Source organism: Prinia subflava, assembly GCF_021018805.1.
Source record: "Prinia subflava isolate CZ2003 ecotype Zambia chromosome W unlocalized genomic scaffold, Cam_Psub_1.2 scaffold_49_NEW, whole genome shotgun sequence".
Taxonomy (NCBI): Eukaryota; Metazoa; Chordata; class Aves; order Passeriformes; family Cisticolidae; genus Prinia; species Prinia subflava.
This window is the reverse complement of record NW_026960616.1, coordinates 866,562-883,087: the sequence shown is the minus strand read 5'-3', so window position 1 is coordinate 883,087 and position 16,526 is coordinate 866,562. Positions and strand designations below refer to the sequence as shown.

The 16,526-nt window shown below is 40.9% G+C and overlaps 1 pseudogene; it reads left to right on the top strand.

The window, feature by feature from the left end:
• LOC134565264 (polyadenylate-binding protein-interacting protein 1-like) overlaps positions 1–14,488 on the top strand; it is a 51,276-nt pseudogene extending 36,788 nt beyond the window's left edge.
• The last annotated feature ends 2,038 nt before the right edge of the window (positions 14,489–16,526 follow it).

The window sequence follows — 16,526 nt, the reverse complement described above, 5'->3', positions numbered from 1 at the left end:
GTCCTGTTTTATCTCAAAACTTCATTTAAATATGCTGAAGTGTGTTTATAAGCGTCTGCATCAGTGATGTTCGAGCAGATCTACAGATGCTAGGTTTGTGAACGAAAAAAGGCTAAATAAAAGAAACTGAAATCCTGTACAATCTTCCCTTCATCTGGGTATCAGGTATCTTAGCCTGTCTGTAAGATTTAATTATATACTTCCCCCTGTTCTTCCTAATCCATTTGTGTTTTTGACAGAGTGAAGTGCCAGTTAGCTTGTTTTCCAAAAGTTGAACACTCTGACTTCATAGCTTAAGAGTCTTGACTATTGTGTAGTTAGTATGGTGTACTGTTGCTGTTACAGCAAGTAAAATTTCTCCATATATGTATTGGTAGGCTAGCCTTCATGCTTGGATTTTGACTTTTTTGGAGTTGGAGATAAACTGGGATTACAAAGCAACAATATTTCAGGGAAGACATTACCGTACTATAATGATTGGTTAGTAAGATACGAGATTTATTATTTATTTATTTAGTCTCTGTGTGCTATGCCAGGTCATAATATCCCAAATGGCATTGTTTCAGTATTTGATGTAACCACAAATACAGACCAACTAATTGGGAAGATAATGGTTTAAAAAAATACAGATGACCTGTGTGGTGGTTTGTTTTGGTGGGATTTTGTTGGTTTGTTTTGTGTGTTTTGTGGTGTTTTAGGGGGTTTTGTTTGTGGCTTTTTTTTTTTTTTTTTTTTTTTTTTTTTTTTTTTTTTTTTGAGATTGGTTTTGTGTTTGGGTTTTTTTCCCCCTTAGGAAAGAGAAATGTAATTTAAATGACATATTTTGCCTTATAAAAAGGGGGCCCACCTCTTCTAATCCAAGCAACTGATTGAACTAAAGCACCAAAAAGCTCGTTAGCTATTTCACATGCCTCTTACTGGAAAATGAAGTTGATTTGACTTGCTTAATTACTTAAATTTGTTGTATCTTTCAAAGATATCTCAGTTCTTTCCCGCAGTGTAATGTACATAGTAAAGTTATGTTTAGTGCATATTTTCCTCTGTCTGTAGAAGGTAAGTAGCTATAATACATTGATGTGATAATGGCAAGATGCTTTTTCAAACATGTTAGAAGCAGAAGCATGCAAACATTTATAGCACTGATAGATGTAAAAGGAATGTTCAAAGATGATAAAGCCAAAGGAAAAGTTTAATGAATTCTTAGTATCCGTGGTTTTTTTGGGTTTTTTTTGGCAGAGCTGATCAAATTACTTAGACCAGAGCCTCTTTTCACTGAAGCTATATCTGAGAAATAATATCGAATTCAAGTCTTGTTAGAAGAGAGCTCAAAACAAATGAGCAGTAATAAATTGCCAAAATAAGGGAATGTTCTGCTTTAAGTTCTAAGCGAGACTGAATGTAAATACTAATGGATTCCAAATTACTTTTACCACTTGTTGGAATTTTCAAGTATCAGTTTCAAAGCAAAATATTTTCCAGACAGTGTATAACTTGTGTTGTGGAATTTCATTGCCACCACCTGTTTTTAGATCATAAAAGTGTAAATTTTCAAAGTAACAGAACTTGTTTTAGAAAAAAGGACTTATCAAGATCTATTAACTGTAATGATACAGTTTTAATACCTGAATCAGAAGTCTGCTATTCTGCAGTTTGCCGGAGCATGTACAGGAGAAAGTATTTATCTTTACTTAGCATGTTCTTATACTCTTTCCCTGAGTGTTCCTTATTGCCAAAAATAAAAATCTGCAATAAATAGCTCTTCTCTTAGGCAGAATGAAGGTGGTATATTTATTTTAACACACTGCTTGGTCCTTAAAAAAAAAGTCCTAATGTCCACTCGTGGGTTTTTTTGTTTGGGTTTTTTTGGGTTTTTTTTTTGTTTTTGTTTTTTTGTTGTTGTTGTTGTTTGGTTTTTTTTTATTAACAGTTTGAAAGTGACTTTCAGATACTCTTTGGTGTAGGTCACAATGGAGAAGTAGAATTGAGGACAAATGGCACAATGCTGGTTATTTTCTTAAAGCCACAAATTCCGTATAATGAACTTCAAAGTGCTGAAATGCATATAGCAAAGTGTCTATGAGAGAAAAATTAATATGAGAAATAGTAAATCATTATCTTCTGTTCTTCAATTGTCTAGTCAACTGTTGTTAAAGACAGATTTTCAAAAATCTTAGATATTTCCTGATAACCTAATCATGACTGCTATGAATAATTTATTTTTCCGCTTTTATTTTGGAAGGGCACATCTGTCCCAAATTTTTCTTACATGGGAGCATGGTTGTATAACTATCTATCTCACCATCTAACCATTAGTTCACAAAGTGGAAGCTTTTGGCAGTTGTTACTTCAAAGGTCAGTATCAGTGTGTCATTTTAAGCCTGTTACTTTCTCAGGTTCTCTTCCTTTTTTATATGTAATTCTTAACATAGTGTGCATATATAAAATAGAAATCTAGATTGAGAATTATTAAAGCATAGGTACATACTAGATATCTAACACATATATTTTTAAGTTTTTATATTTTTAATATGAAAATAAGATTCCAAGTTCTGTAGGCTCCTTTCAGTTGAGTATATTGTACTGATGCCAAGTTATAGGGTAAATTCAAAAGGTAGTCAACTTTAAATGCATACTAAATGCATGTATATGTACTGCCTTTGTCCTTTGACTCTTGCCAGGGCTTATTTCATTGTGTTTTTTCTTTAATTACTTTTCTGGCTGGAGTTGCTGTGAAAAGTTTATTTGTTGGCTTGCTAACCAACTTTACACCTATGATGCATAAAATCCAGAAGGATAAATTTCTTCAGTTTTCAGCTACTACAGAATTTGGGGGATTAAGGTTTAATAAAGATTAGACTTCACAGTTGACAAAAATACAACATTTTTAAATGGATGTATTTCCTTTTAAATCTTACTGTATGTCACTTGAAGGAATAGTACACTTTAATACTTCAGAGTTCTTTAGAAATTATTCTTTTTCTTTAAGGACTTTTGTCTTCGTAAACTCCAGACTTGATTCTTACTTTAAAAGTTTCACTTAGTCCACCTATGTTTAGGAGTAAAGGCATGATAAACTTAAAAGAACCCAGTTGTTGAATACTAAAAAATTACCTCACTGTGATGTTATCTTAATCCTCACTGTTTGCATTTATATCTAAATTTTGCTTCTGTCACTTAAAATGATAGGATAAAGAATTTATCCAATAAATGTAAAGGTATCTAAAACAATGTGGGCAGCACCCTCAAAGGGGGAAAACATCTTTCAGAGTACACTTATTTTATTTCTGTTGATGTTTTTCTGCCCATGTTAAACTTCCTGGAACCATATTCTAATATATAAACTGTGTAACTGTCTTTTAATTTTTACATGTTGCAATTGGCCCTATTTAGTTTTGCTTTCTCAGATATCTCAGTGCTCACCTAGAAGAACAAAAATCTGCTTTTTGTGAAGTCCTCTCACTTCCTTCACAAATCAAACTTCCTACTATTCAGCATTTAATAGTTCTAATGCAGTGAATAAGTTCTTAGCATTCTATTAAATAAGTAGCATGTTGCATATGTTGGGTTGTCTATAGATTATATGATTTTTGCTTTAATGTTTTCAGGTGCCAAACAGAGTATGAAAACAGAGATGAAGCTGCCAAAGGAGATGAGACTGCTCAAACACAATTTCATGCCTTTGTGTTGTTCTTAGCTGAACTTTACCTTAACCTAGAGGTAAGAAGAAAGTTGTATGTCATTCATATTCATTAATTTTTGTTGTGTTTACTTAAACGCTAAAATGGAATATCATTTGAGGTGTGGGTTGAGTTTGTTTTTTTGAAGGGAAAGGGGAATAAAGTAAAAGAACTTTAGAACAGTTTAATTATAACGTGTGTCCAAGAAACAGATAAACGAAAAAAGACAAGATCATCAGAGGAGAAATATATAAAGATTTAAAAAAGGTATAAGAATACATAAAAAGAACCAGGCATAAACCACCTTTGGAATGAAGCTTTTGATATTTTCTTTTGTCTGGTAAACCCACCAGCTTACTACACTTATCACAGAAGATGTTACAACCTAGCAGAAGCAGATAGATATCAATAACCCATGTAATTCAATATTCAGCCACTAACAGGAGCTATTATCAAATGCTTGAGGAAGGCACGGGAATCTTCAAAATGAACAATAAAAATGCAGACCTTGAAAGATATTTCTTCTGAAGGCTGAGTCCTTGGCTTATGCATGAAGCATGAAAATTTGTATTTAGATTTTTTTTTGTTTTGTTTCTGATATGTACAAAAAATGTATGTACACATAAGAATTCTTTGACTCATACCCGTGAGTTCAGTAAGTTCACTGACTACTATAGCGTCCTTAAAATATATTTTTCACTGAATTATTTCAAAGATTTGATTTAAGCAGACACTACTAAAATCTTCTGCTGACATGAGGAAAGAAAACTCTCACTCTTCCATTTTTATTCATAAGTGGGCCTTGAAATCTAATTTTCACTTACTAGAAGTAAAAAGGAAGATTTCCAAAGGATTTGGGGGAGGGGAAGTTGCCCAGTTTGCAGTACCATTTATTTTTAAAGCATTTTTTCTAATTCTTAAGTATATAAAGAATGCCTTCTAGAAGTAAGGTACTCTACAGCTGCAGAGAATGCATAAGGTGGGATGGGACAAGAGCATGGGATTCTGAGAATTTGGGATGATGTGGATCACTTGCCAGGCATTTTGCAGCTTTTCTTAGCAATTTATTTGCAAAGAAAAAGTGCTATGCAGGCATTATGTATATGTCAGAATTGCAAGGATACCACTCTGTATTCTAGAAATACTTATGGTATTTGACATGTTCTTTCAGCTGAAGGGCTCAACTATGTTAATCACAAACCAAATCATACAGCATCTGAGAGAGAAAATGTGACTAAATTAATTTCTAAAACTGAAGTGTAGTTGGATTTTGGTTTTTTTAAATATATTTTGCAGATTAAAGGAACAAAGGGACAGGTCACATGAGCAGAAATTCTTCAAGAAGGCCTTTGGGAATTACTAAATGTGCTCTTCTCTAACCCTGTGGATAATAATTTGATGTGTGCGGTGAAACTGCTGAAGGTGAGACAGTTGTTTTAAAAGGAGAAAAAGAAAAAACGTTGTTTTTTATTTTTTAAATATATTGTCATAGTCCTGAATGAAGAGGGAAGCTCCAACTATCTACAAATGTTGAAGTGTATCTCTAGCTAGACTGGACTACCTCATGAAACAGTGGATTCACTACTGAAGCAGTAGATGTCTCCTGTTGTCCTTTCTTTGTTTAATATAGTGGTAGATACAGGCTTTTCAGCTATTTGCTTTGCAGGATATTTATTTTTAATTAAACCTTCTTAGAGTTGTTATCTAATTACTTAGGATCAGTGCAGGACAGCAGTAGAAAACTGGGAATGCAAAACAAGTGCTTGCTTTTATCTTTGCATTTTATTCCTTTGTATCATCAGACACCATTCCAAGCATTTTTAGATCATGTAGTATTTATGCTGATTAGATTAGGAACTGCTGTTAAGTTAGACCATAGTGGCAAAATTATTTTTTGTAGTTTAACTCTTATCTCCTACTGTGCAATTATTGGACAATGAATTAAGTACTTGTTCTTAACAGAAAAGGCTTTCATCCACAGCAGTTCTACGCTGCTACTAATGCTCTCAGCAAAAACTACAGTGTCTAGGCTTGGAAAGACAGGTATCTGTCAGGGAAAACCGGAGTCTCCCTTGGAGTGGAGAATGTAAAACCCCCTCCCTCCAAATTATTACAATTTTGCAATTACTAGCTTTCAGGCAAAAATATGGGAATAGGAGTAACAGTTCTTTACTAGGAATAATAAAAATGCAAATGCAGTAATACAAAAAAAACCCAAAAACAAAAAAAACAAGCAAGCAAACAAACAAAAAGTCCTAGAGAACCCTGACAGAGTTAGGAATACTACCTGACACCCTGTCAACCAGGGTGTAGGAAGCAGTCCAAATAGGTCCTCCTGGAGTGACAGATGTGGTTCTGTTGGAGTAGAGATGGCCCTGTAGTGGCAGTGAGATGAGTCCAGTCTTCCTCTGAGAATCCCGTGGAAAAGAGGGATCTGGGGTCCCTGTGTCCCCTTTTTATCTGGGTAGGGAATGGTTGGCTAGTCCCCACTGGGTGGAGCATCTCACAATGGAATGAAGTAATGTTATCAGTCATGTGAGAGGCCTTAAATGGCCCATTCACAGGTGATGTCCCTCGGAGGAGGATGGGTGGAGGAAGAGATAAGAAGGCACTGCTTTATCTGGTGCTATCAGTTGTCCCATTAACAGAAGGCATCCACCCTCTTCCCCCCCCTAGAGTTACAAGAGATAAAGACAGTATCTCTCAACCGGCTTCAACAGATGAAAATAGAATACACATTTTTGGTTACATTTTTCAACCCAAGACATTCAATCTCACAGATTTTATGTATTAAAACTCAAGTTGGCTTGGTCCGATAATTCTTGGCTCCTCTTTATACATACCCAGGTGAAATTCTGCGGCATATCTGATTCTAGGTATGTTGTCTGAAGTCTTTCTAAAGCTTACTAATCTATTGTTATTTTCAGGTAATCCTGTGGCATCATAGGCAAAAACATGGTCTCTTTTTTAATAGCATGTATTTAAAGTGATTAAGATCTGACAAATGCTGTTAGTCCTTTCAGCAGGGTTCAGAATGTTGCAATATTTTTGTGTCGATGTGACACTAGTAACAGTATGGTCAAATGCAATCTCCGTGTCCCACTGATGCACAATATCAGAAAGATGATGAAATGTAACGCTTTTTTACAAGAAATAACTGCAATATTAAAAAATGCATTTTGTTGTAATGTGACTGTTGCGCAGTGTAATTAAATCACTGGAGAGTTGTTTCAAAATCACATTTCAAGACTTAAATTAGGGAAGTGGCTGTGAAATTCTAGGCAACATTGGACATAGAGTTACCATACTGTCTGTAGTCTAAAATAAAATATGTGATCATTTACCCGTTCAACAAAAAGATGTCAGAGATTGGGACCTTCAACCCTCAGGTAGTCACATAATGCATCTAAATGCTATGGATTGTTAAAGAATCTCTTCTGTCGACAGTTTCCTTAACTTTTATAATTCACTTGAAGAGAAAAAAAATACTAAGAAAAAAAAATCCAACAAAACCTAGTACTGTTGGAGTCTAGAACATCCCTCTGGCCACCCTGGAGGGTTTGGAGACCAGACAGGGGGGTCTGGGATCTGTACAAGGGGGTCAACCAGCCTCACACAGAGCCCAGGAGGACATTGCCTCTGATCCCTGTCCATGGGAGTGAATGCCCACATTGTATGAAGAATCACAAGCTGAGAGAATTCAAAATAAGTAGTAGTTAGTTTATCATAGAATGTAAATGTAGAATCTAGGATTCTCAGTATATGGGGTTGAAGAGGCAAGATGGAGGAATTGGGGAGTGGCCCCTGTGCTCCTTGTTCTTGCTCTCGTCCCCCATTTTCTGCTGAGTTGGATCTCAAGGATTGGTTTAGAGTAGAAATGACATGTTAGCATAGGTAGTAGGTATTGGTACAGTTTTGTAAATAAAAAGTACATAGTGGACGGTGGTTGGGTCAGGGGTACCGTACATAAGGTGCGGGGCTCTCTGATCCGGCCAGTCCGCCGCGTGTCCTGCTCTGCGGAGATACTTCGCAGAGCTGAGAAAGAACTGAGATAAGGTACCCTGCCAGGGAGGCCTGGCAGAGCTGAAAAAGGACTGAGATAATGAAGAATAAACAACCTTGGAAATGTGCACCGGCGGACTCAGCTTGTCGTCTCTACCTCTGGTGTGTAACACTTAGGGCAAAGAGAAGACTGAAAACCTTATTACCTCTGGGAACAGCAACCCAGAGGAAACTCCCAGGGAACAGCAACCTTGGGGGAAAACCTTATTACCTTGGGGACCAGCAACCCCAAGGAAACTCCCAGGGAACAGCAACCTTGGGGGAAAACCTTATTACCTTGGGGACCAGCAACCCCAAGGAGAATCTCAGGGAATCAATAACCCTGAGAACTACTGATTGGTTTGACCACAGCCTCTTGAAAAAACTCACTTCCCCTCAAACTAGGACACTTCTACAGGAGTGTGTGCAGTGCCTGATAAATTTTTTGAAACTATCTAACATGTCTAATCTCTCAGCAATCCTTGTCATTTTCTCCATTCTAATTATTTTATATAGTTTAATTTTGTATTTTGAGTAAACTCATATTTCATAAATTGTGACATTCTGAAGTCAACTGCTAGTTTTTTGAACCCATATAATCATGTTAGTCTTCCTAGGATATACCATTGTAGCTGTTGTCAAATTCAGTTTTATTTCTTCCTATTACCTGTTACTGGTTAGACTGAGTAAAACCCTTTAACAAAACCAAATGGGAAATATTTCCCAAAAGGCTATTGTAAAGAACATGCGTTATAAATATGCATGTAAATAATTTTTACTCATTTGGTGAAATGACTTGTGTATCTGCTAATACAGTGAGTACTGACTGTTCTCTGAGTATTTGCCATACTCATTTAAGTTGAAGTTTTAGAAAAAAAAATTAACCAGTGTGGAGGCTGTTAATGCAGACAATAATATAAACATGCTCCGCCAGAGAGAGAGCAGCCCTTAGGCTCGAGCTTGTTGCAGTCCTCCTAAGGGAGAAACCCTGGCAGATAGCTCTCTTTGTCATGGTGAGAAAGTGGGTTACCCCCAACAGGCTTTGCGGCAACTTTTGTACCCCATTGGACCTTCCCCTTTGTTCCTCCCCTGAGCTGTCAGATGATTGGCCCTGATGTTCTACCCCGCCCCCTGCTTTTCCCATATAATCCCTGTTTCCTCTGACTCTTCGTCCCTGGACCCCTCCAAAGAAGAAGCTGAATAAAGCCTCCTGCGGAATTCCATGCGAAGGCTCCATTTCTTCCTTCATCGTCGCCCCGAAGAGCTGATTTCACTGAAGAGCTTGAAATCACTCAGCAGCAGCGGATGCACCTGTGCCTCTGGGACCTCCTTCTAAGGACACTTGTCCAGGAAGGCCACAGCACTCTGACCACCACTGCCCACTGCGACAAGTGGTGCCCAATGTGGGACACCTGCCTGGGACACCCTGGAGAAGCATCTCCAGCTGTCCTGTGCAGCCAGACACAAGACCTTCTCGGTGCAACCACTTCCCTTAGGAGAACCCCTCATGTTCTAGTAAGGGCTATCCAAAGGGCATTGACCAAGACCTCCAAGAACATCAGAGACCAGTCAAATGGGCTAACCACCCACCCAGCAGTTTTTCGTTGACCCAGCAAGTTTGATTGCCTAAAGGCAGTGAGTGAGTTGTTGTGAATTCTATATTGGGATCTTTCTTCTTTAATTTTTTCATTTTGCTGTTGGATACGGGATTGAAGGGTGAGGATGGGAAATAATTTAGGCCATCTAAAGCCTAGCCCTCCTCAAAGACGTGTTTATCCAAGTTGCAGGTGCCCTTGCTTTGGGAAAAGTTAAGTATTCTAAGGAAGAGCTCAAAAGATTTATTAATTGGATTTTTAAGCAGTTCTCAAATATAAATTCTGATTCTGTTCTTTTGAATTTGTTTTGGGATGATGTGAGGAGAAAGTTAAATGTTCAAATGAATGGGGATTTATCGGTTGCCAAATTCTTTCCTTTATTTTAACTTCTTGTTAAAACATTGGAGAAAATGGGGAATGATTTGGGGAATGTTTTGGGAAAGGTTTTGGGCCCCCACTTAGAACCCCCTTCCCTTTCATCCTCTTCCCATGTTCCTGAATCCTCTTCCCCACCTGAGAAACAATCGGCAGGCGGTTGTAGCTATTCAGCTCAGGGTTGCTACCATCTCCCTGACACCTCCTGATCCCCTCTCTCCCTTTGCCAGAACAGCACTGGCCATGCCTCTCTGGAGTTTCCCCTCAACCTCTCTCCAACGCCCATATACCCGGTTCTATCCTCCACAGTTTCTGCCTCTCAAAATGGCACTGGCAACGTGGCCAGCCCTGCCATTTTGTCCCTTCCTCATCCAAGTTTTCCCACCCTTACACCCCAAAATGGCCACCTTCCTGCCTCTCCTCTGCCTTTTCCCATGCTTTCCATCGCACCCGGCTCTTCCCTTCCTCCCACGTCAATGGGTGTAACCGCATCGGGCCCCTTCCCTTCCACTGGGAACACCCCTTCTGCTGCAAACCCCACCCCTTCCTCAGTCTCCTCCCCTTCCACTATTGACTCCTCCCCCATGGGTCAGCCCCCTTCGGGCCCTCGAAATATCAAGACCAGAAGTGGTCATGGCAGTGACCGGAAGGAAGCCATCTGGACTTCAGCTGCCACCCATCATATGGCAACTCCAATTTACCCAAAAAGGCCCCTTGCTCTCATAAAGTGCCCTTCATCCTCCTCAGAGGATGAGAGCGATTCCTCAGATGCCAGTTCCAAGTCTGAGGATCCCTGGGCCAAGACCCAAAGGTAAGCCACCTGGGAGGGAGATTGGGAACTGGCAAATAAAATCTAAGCCTTCCCCACTGTTTACAAGCGGGGGAGAAGGACAACAACACCTGCCTCTTGGGAGCCCATCCCCTACGTGGAACTTAAGGAGTTTTGAAGGGTGGCCAAGAAGCATGCCCAGGGATCCCATTTCTTCAAAAATTTACTCGAAGCCACCTTCTTTGCACACACATTGTTCCTCCATGACATTAAAAATATTGTCAGTTGCCTCCTTTTCCCACCTGAGTATATGTTGTGTGAAAGGCAGTGGAAAAAACATCTCAAAACCCTATCAGACATCTGTTCAAAAGATCCAAACAGACCAAATTTAACAATGGACCAAATGGTGGGAGAAGGTGACTTTCAAAAACCCACTGATCAGGCACAACACCTGCCAGAAGCCGCACTTCATGACATAGCCTCTGCTGCAAAAACATCGCTGCTCCTCACACGCGATGACTCTGTCCCAACTCAGAGTTTCAAGAATATAAAACAAGGGGTAGATGAAACATTTATCAAATTTGTAGACATGTTGGGACACTGGAAGCTGAAAATTTCAGGCTTTCTGTTCTAAAAGGCATTGACCATCAAGCAAGCACTACATTTGACTTGAGGCCATGGAACAGGCTTCCAAAATTGAGTGATAGTGCTGGGGTTGTGGGTGTGTAGTTTCAATAAAGTTGTGTGATCTCACAGGGCGAAAAACTTAGATTTAAGATTTTAGTATATAGTAATATATATAGGGCAAGATGGAGGATTTTGGGTGTTGTCTAAGTCCTCCTTCTTCACCTTCTTCTTCATGATTTTGGGTAGTTTTTTCTAATTGGGTGAAAAAGGCCGACATTGCAGGCCTTGGGTGGTCACTATTGGGTCAGATATATAAATAATATAGGTGTCATCTTGTTATTTGGTGATTAGTGCTTAAATAACCTTGGAAAGTTATAGACACCTCCATTTTCTAACTTGCTAGTTAGAGCTCACGATTCGTGAGACTGTAATATAGATAAAAAATAATAAACACTGAGTCCAAACATGAAACTTCTACTCCCGTTTATTAATCCCAGCTCTAATATGAAGAGAGAAGATATAAAATCTACATAGACTCAAAATTTCCCTAGAAAGGCAAATTGAGAGCCCAGAGGCCAGAAAAGAAGTGCTAAATAAAATGGTCATGGCAAATGCCAATGCGGAATGCAAGGCGATTTTGAGAAGCCTACCCCTTGACACTGAACCTACAATCAAATGGTAGAGGCTTGCACCAAACATACTAATACAGAGAATACAGTAGTGCAAGCTGTTGCCAAGGGAATTGCCAAAGGGGTGTCAGGAGCATTTGCAGCAACATATGTTTTAATTGCAGTGACTACGGACACTTTAAAAGACTGCCCTGAAGGGTTGCCACTTGAAGACAACTGCAAGGACCTCCATTGGCTCCGAAGTCAGCCAAGGTACCAATGGTGCCCAGGAAACTTCCAGCCGAGCTCCTGATGGCCCTGAGCAAAGACATCAAATGTGATGCTGTTCCTTCCTGCTCTTCCCACCATCTCTGAGGACCAGAGACCGCCTCCGAAGATCCACCCTACAATGCAGAAGATCAAGCACATGGAATGGTAGAGGAGGGAACCCAGTGCCAGCTGGTAACTTCATTGTCAATAAATTTTCATAACGACAATATTTACAGAATCTCAACAGGAAAAAAGGACAACTAGGTGGTCCTCTAGACATTTTAATTATAGGAGGAACTTTACATGGACCAGAAGAGATCTTTGTAATACCTGAAGTGCAGACTCTGAGTCCTGGAAACAACATTTTCATCTCCATCGTGTGCATTGATCCACTGTTCTTTTTAGCAACAGAGACTCCAGTTGCTAAAGCCTTCTTGTTACCAAAAGACTATCTGGAACAAGTTCCCTCCAACCCTACCATCATATCGGCGCAGATTGTGGGCACAAACAAACCAATCATAAAGTTGTCTTGGGTTATGTAACTAAAAAAAGTGTGTTCTATTTCATCTGTAGAAAGCAGTTGGGAGATGGTTTCTTTTTTCTTTATCTCTTGTAACTCCAGGGGGGAGGAGGTTGGATGCCTTCTGATAATAGACCATCTGTTAAAACCAGGTGGGGCAGTGTTTCTTATCTCTTTCATCAACCTCGTCCACCCTCCAGGCGATATCTTCTGTTAATGGGCCATTAAGGCTCCCCAATGACATGACACATTTCATTATCCCATTGTGAGATGCACCACCCAGTGGGGAGGAGCCAACCATTCCCTATCCAGATAAAAATGGGGACACAGGGACCCCAGACATCCTCTTTTCTACTGGATTCTCAGAGGAAGACTGGACTCATCTCACTGCCACTGAACCGGTCTACAGGATCATCTCTACTCTAACAGAACCACATCTGTCATTCCAGGAAGAGTTATTTGGACTGCTTCCAACACTCTGGCTGACAGGGTGTCAGGCTGTATTCCTGACTCTGTCAGGGTTCTCTAGGACTTTTGTTTGATTGCTTGCTTGTTTTTTTTGTATTACTGCATTTGTATTTTTTTTTAATATTCCTAGTAAAGAACTGTTATTCCTATTCCCATATTTTTTCCTGAAAGCTCCTAATTGCAAAATTGTAATAATTTGGACGGAGGGGTTTTTACATTCTTCATTCCAAGGGAAACTCCAGTTTTCCCTGACAGATATCTGTCTTTCCAAACCTAGACAAAAGTGTAGCCTGTTCTACAAGGGGTAAAAGATCCATCATTTTGGGATGCTAGACACCGGGGAGCATGTTGCCATCATTGCCCACTCCTACTGACCAGCAAATTGGGAACTAGAACCTGTTGTGGGAATGATCTCAGGGACTGGAGAGGTGTCAGTCTCCCTGAGGAGCAAGAGGAATGTCATCATAGAGGGTCCTGAAGGCAAAATAGGCCATTTGTAGTAAGGGCACCTATTACACTTAGGGGCTGGGACCTATTGTCCCAATGGGGGGTTTCCATCCATATCAGTTGTAGGGATTTTTATTTGAGGCCATTGAAAAGCACACACTGCCTACCATCCCTCAACTCACCTGGGAACAAGACCATCCAGTGTGGGTTGATCAGTGGCCCCTCTCCTGTGAAAAATTGTGCACTCTGGAAGCCCTCATGGAGGATCAGCTTTCCAAGGGCCACATCAAAGAGAGCAATAGCCCTTGGAACTCTCCTGTCTTTGTCCTCAAGAAACCTGACAAGGACAGGTGAAGGCTCCTTCACAACCTCAGGAGGATAAATGAGGTAATTGAGGACATGGGTCCCCTGCAGCCCTGCCTGCCCTCACCAACCATGCTTCCCTGGGACTGGAGACTTGCTGTTATCGATATAAAGGATTGTTTCTTTAATATCCCCCTTCATCCTCGAGACACCCTCAGGTTCATGTTCTCTATTCCCCCCCCAACAGACAGGCTCCCCTCAAACATTGCCACTGGTTTGTTTTGCTGCAAGTCATGAAGAACTCACCCACTATATGCCAGTGGTAGGTCGCCCACATTCTGTTACCCATGAGGGAACTGTTCTGTGAAGCAATAATTTTACATTACATGGACAACATCCTGGTTTGTGCCCAAAATCAGACCTACCTAAACACAGTACTTAAAAGAACAATAAAGGCCATCGAAAGAGCTGGATTCGAAATTCATGAAGACAAAATCCAACACGCTTGCCCCTGGACCTACCTGGGACTCCAAATCCATGAGTGGACCGTTGTACCCCAGCAACTGACCATCCGGGCTGACCCGAAGACCCTGTGAGATCTCCACCAGCTTTGTGGGTCCATCAGCTGGGTGTTTCCCTTGCTGAGCATAACGACAGAGGACCTCGTGCCGCTCTTCGAACTGCTCCGCAGAAGCGAGGACCTAGACTCATCGTGCACCATCATGCTAGAGGCCCAGCAGTCCATCACCAAGGTCCAAGAGGCCCTGTCTTCATGCCAAACCCATTGATTTGAACCCATCCTGTCCTTCCATTTAGCCATTTTAGGTTAGGCCCCACATTTTCATGGCTTGGTCTTTCAGTGGGATGCCCAACTGAAAGATTGTTGCCCTGAGTTTCCTAGTTTGCTGAGCGTTCATACTAAAGCAGAAGTGTGCAGCTTCTCACGCTCGTAAATGTAAACAGTAGACCATGTTTTGTAAATACTGCCCTTGTTATGGATTCCTTCTCCAAGAGAAGGGGAGGTTGAATGACAGCCTCCTTGACCAATGTGGGTCAGAGGTGGAATAACCACCCTCCAATCCATGGTCACTTTGTGAGAGGTATATAATAGGAATAATAAACAAAGGCAGGGCTCTGGCTCTCCTGCCTGCTGCTGTGTTGGAACCCAGACCTCTGTCTCCTGAGTGTCCTTATCTAGGTAGGCTCACAGTGATAGAAAGATCCTTGGTTAATTACAGAATAGGTCTTTCCACACAACCAGCCAACCAAAACTATTACGACCCCTCAGGAATTAATGGCAGAACTCATCAAAAAAAGCTAGAGCTTAACTCCGCACTCTTGCGGGGTTTGAATTCACATGTATATTTACTTCCCATTGAATACCGGGGGTCTGGAACATTTGCTCCAGACCAATGAGAGCCTCCAGTTTGCTCTCGATAGCTACACAGGCCAAATTCTGATTCATCTGCCAAGTTATAAGCTATTCAATTCAGTTTTCAATCTGGTCCCAAAATTAATGCAAAGCAGAACACCTCTCAAAGCTTTGACCATTTTCTCTGAAGGTTCAGGGTCATCCCACAAGTCAGCAATGACTCGGAAGTATCTCAAGACCTGGAAGTGGGAGTCTGATGTCCAAGTGGTAGAAGGATCCCCACAAATTGCAGAATTAGCAGTTGTCATCAGAGCCTTTGAGAGATTCCAAGAACCTATCAATTTGGTCACTGATTCAGCCTACATAGCTGGTGTAGCCATGAGAGGAGAACATTCCCTTTTAAAGGAGGCCTCCAATCCAAATTTACATTGCTTGCTTTCTAAACTAATCTATCTTATCTCCCACAGAAAGCAGTCATCCCATATAATGCATGTGAGGTCACAAACCGACCTCCCAGGTGCTGTTGCTGAGGGAAACAGGAGACTAGATGTGCTAGACATGTCTGCCAAATCTGCCAACGTCCCGGACATCTTTGCCCAAGCAAAGTTATCACATGCATTTTGCCACCAGAATGTCCCAGTTCACGTGAGGATGTTCCGTCTCTCCAGAGAGCAAGCCAGGGCCATTGTGGCCTAGTGCCCCAGTTGTCAAATTTATCAGATTCCCTCTATGGCTTCCAGAGTCAACCCCCAAAGCCTGAACAGCTGCCAACTTTGGCAGACTGATGTTACCCATGTTCCATCCTTCGGAAGACAAAAGTATGGGCACCTATCTGTAGACGTGTGTTCAGGAGCAGTGTTTGCTTCAGCCCACGCAGGGGAGAATGTCAAACTTACCAGCAGGCATTTTCTCCTCGTGTTTGCCACCCTGGGAGTCCCTGAGCAAGTTAAAACAGATAACGGCCCTGCTTACTCCTCCAAACAACTTAAGACTTTTTTCAATCAGTGGGGAGTAAAACACTCCACAGGCATACCTCATGCTCCAACAGGTCAGTCAATTGTCGAAAGGACTCACCAGACCATCAAGTGAGTCCTTGATCAGCAGCAGGGAGGAACAGAGACTACACCTCCCGTTGAGAGGCTCTGTAAAGCTCTCTATGTTATTAACTCTCTAAATTGTTCCTCCATTGACATGGAGTTTTGCCATACAAGCCTCTGCATAGTGGTTTGGCTTTCCACACCAACCACAAAAAAAATGAGGGAGTTTTTCCTTTCTGTTTTTGTTTTCCCTGATTTTTGCTGGCTTGTTCATTCACCTGTTTCTTCTGTCTGCCCTTCGGCCCTTTCCAGGATGACTGTAAAGCAGCAGCCAAGGCAGCCATCTTATAATCTGTGGATCTACATTACCACAAGCTTGGACCATATCTAGTAAAGAAGGATCCTCAGGGAGGGCTT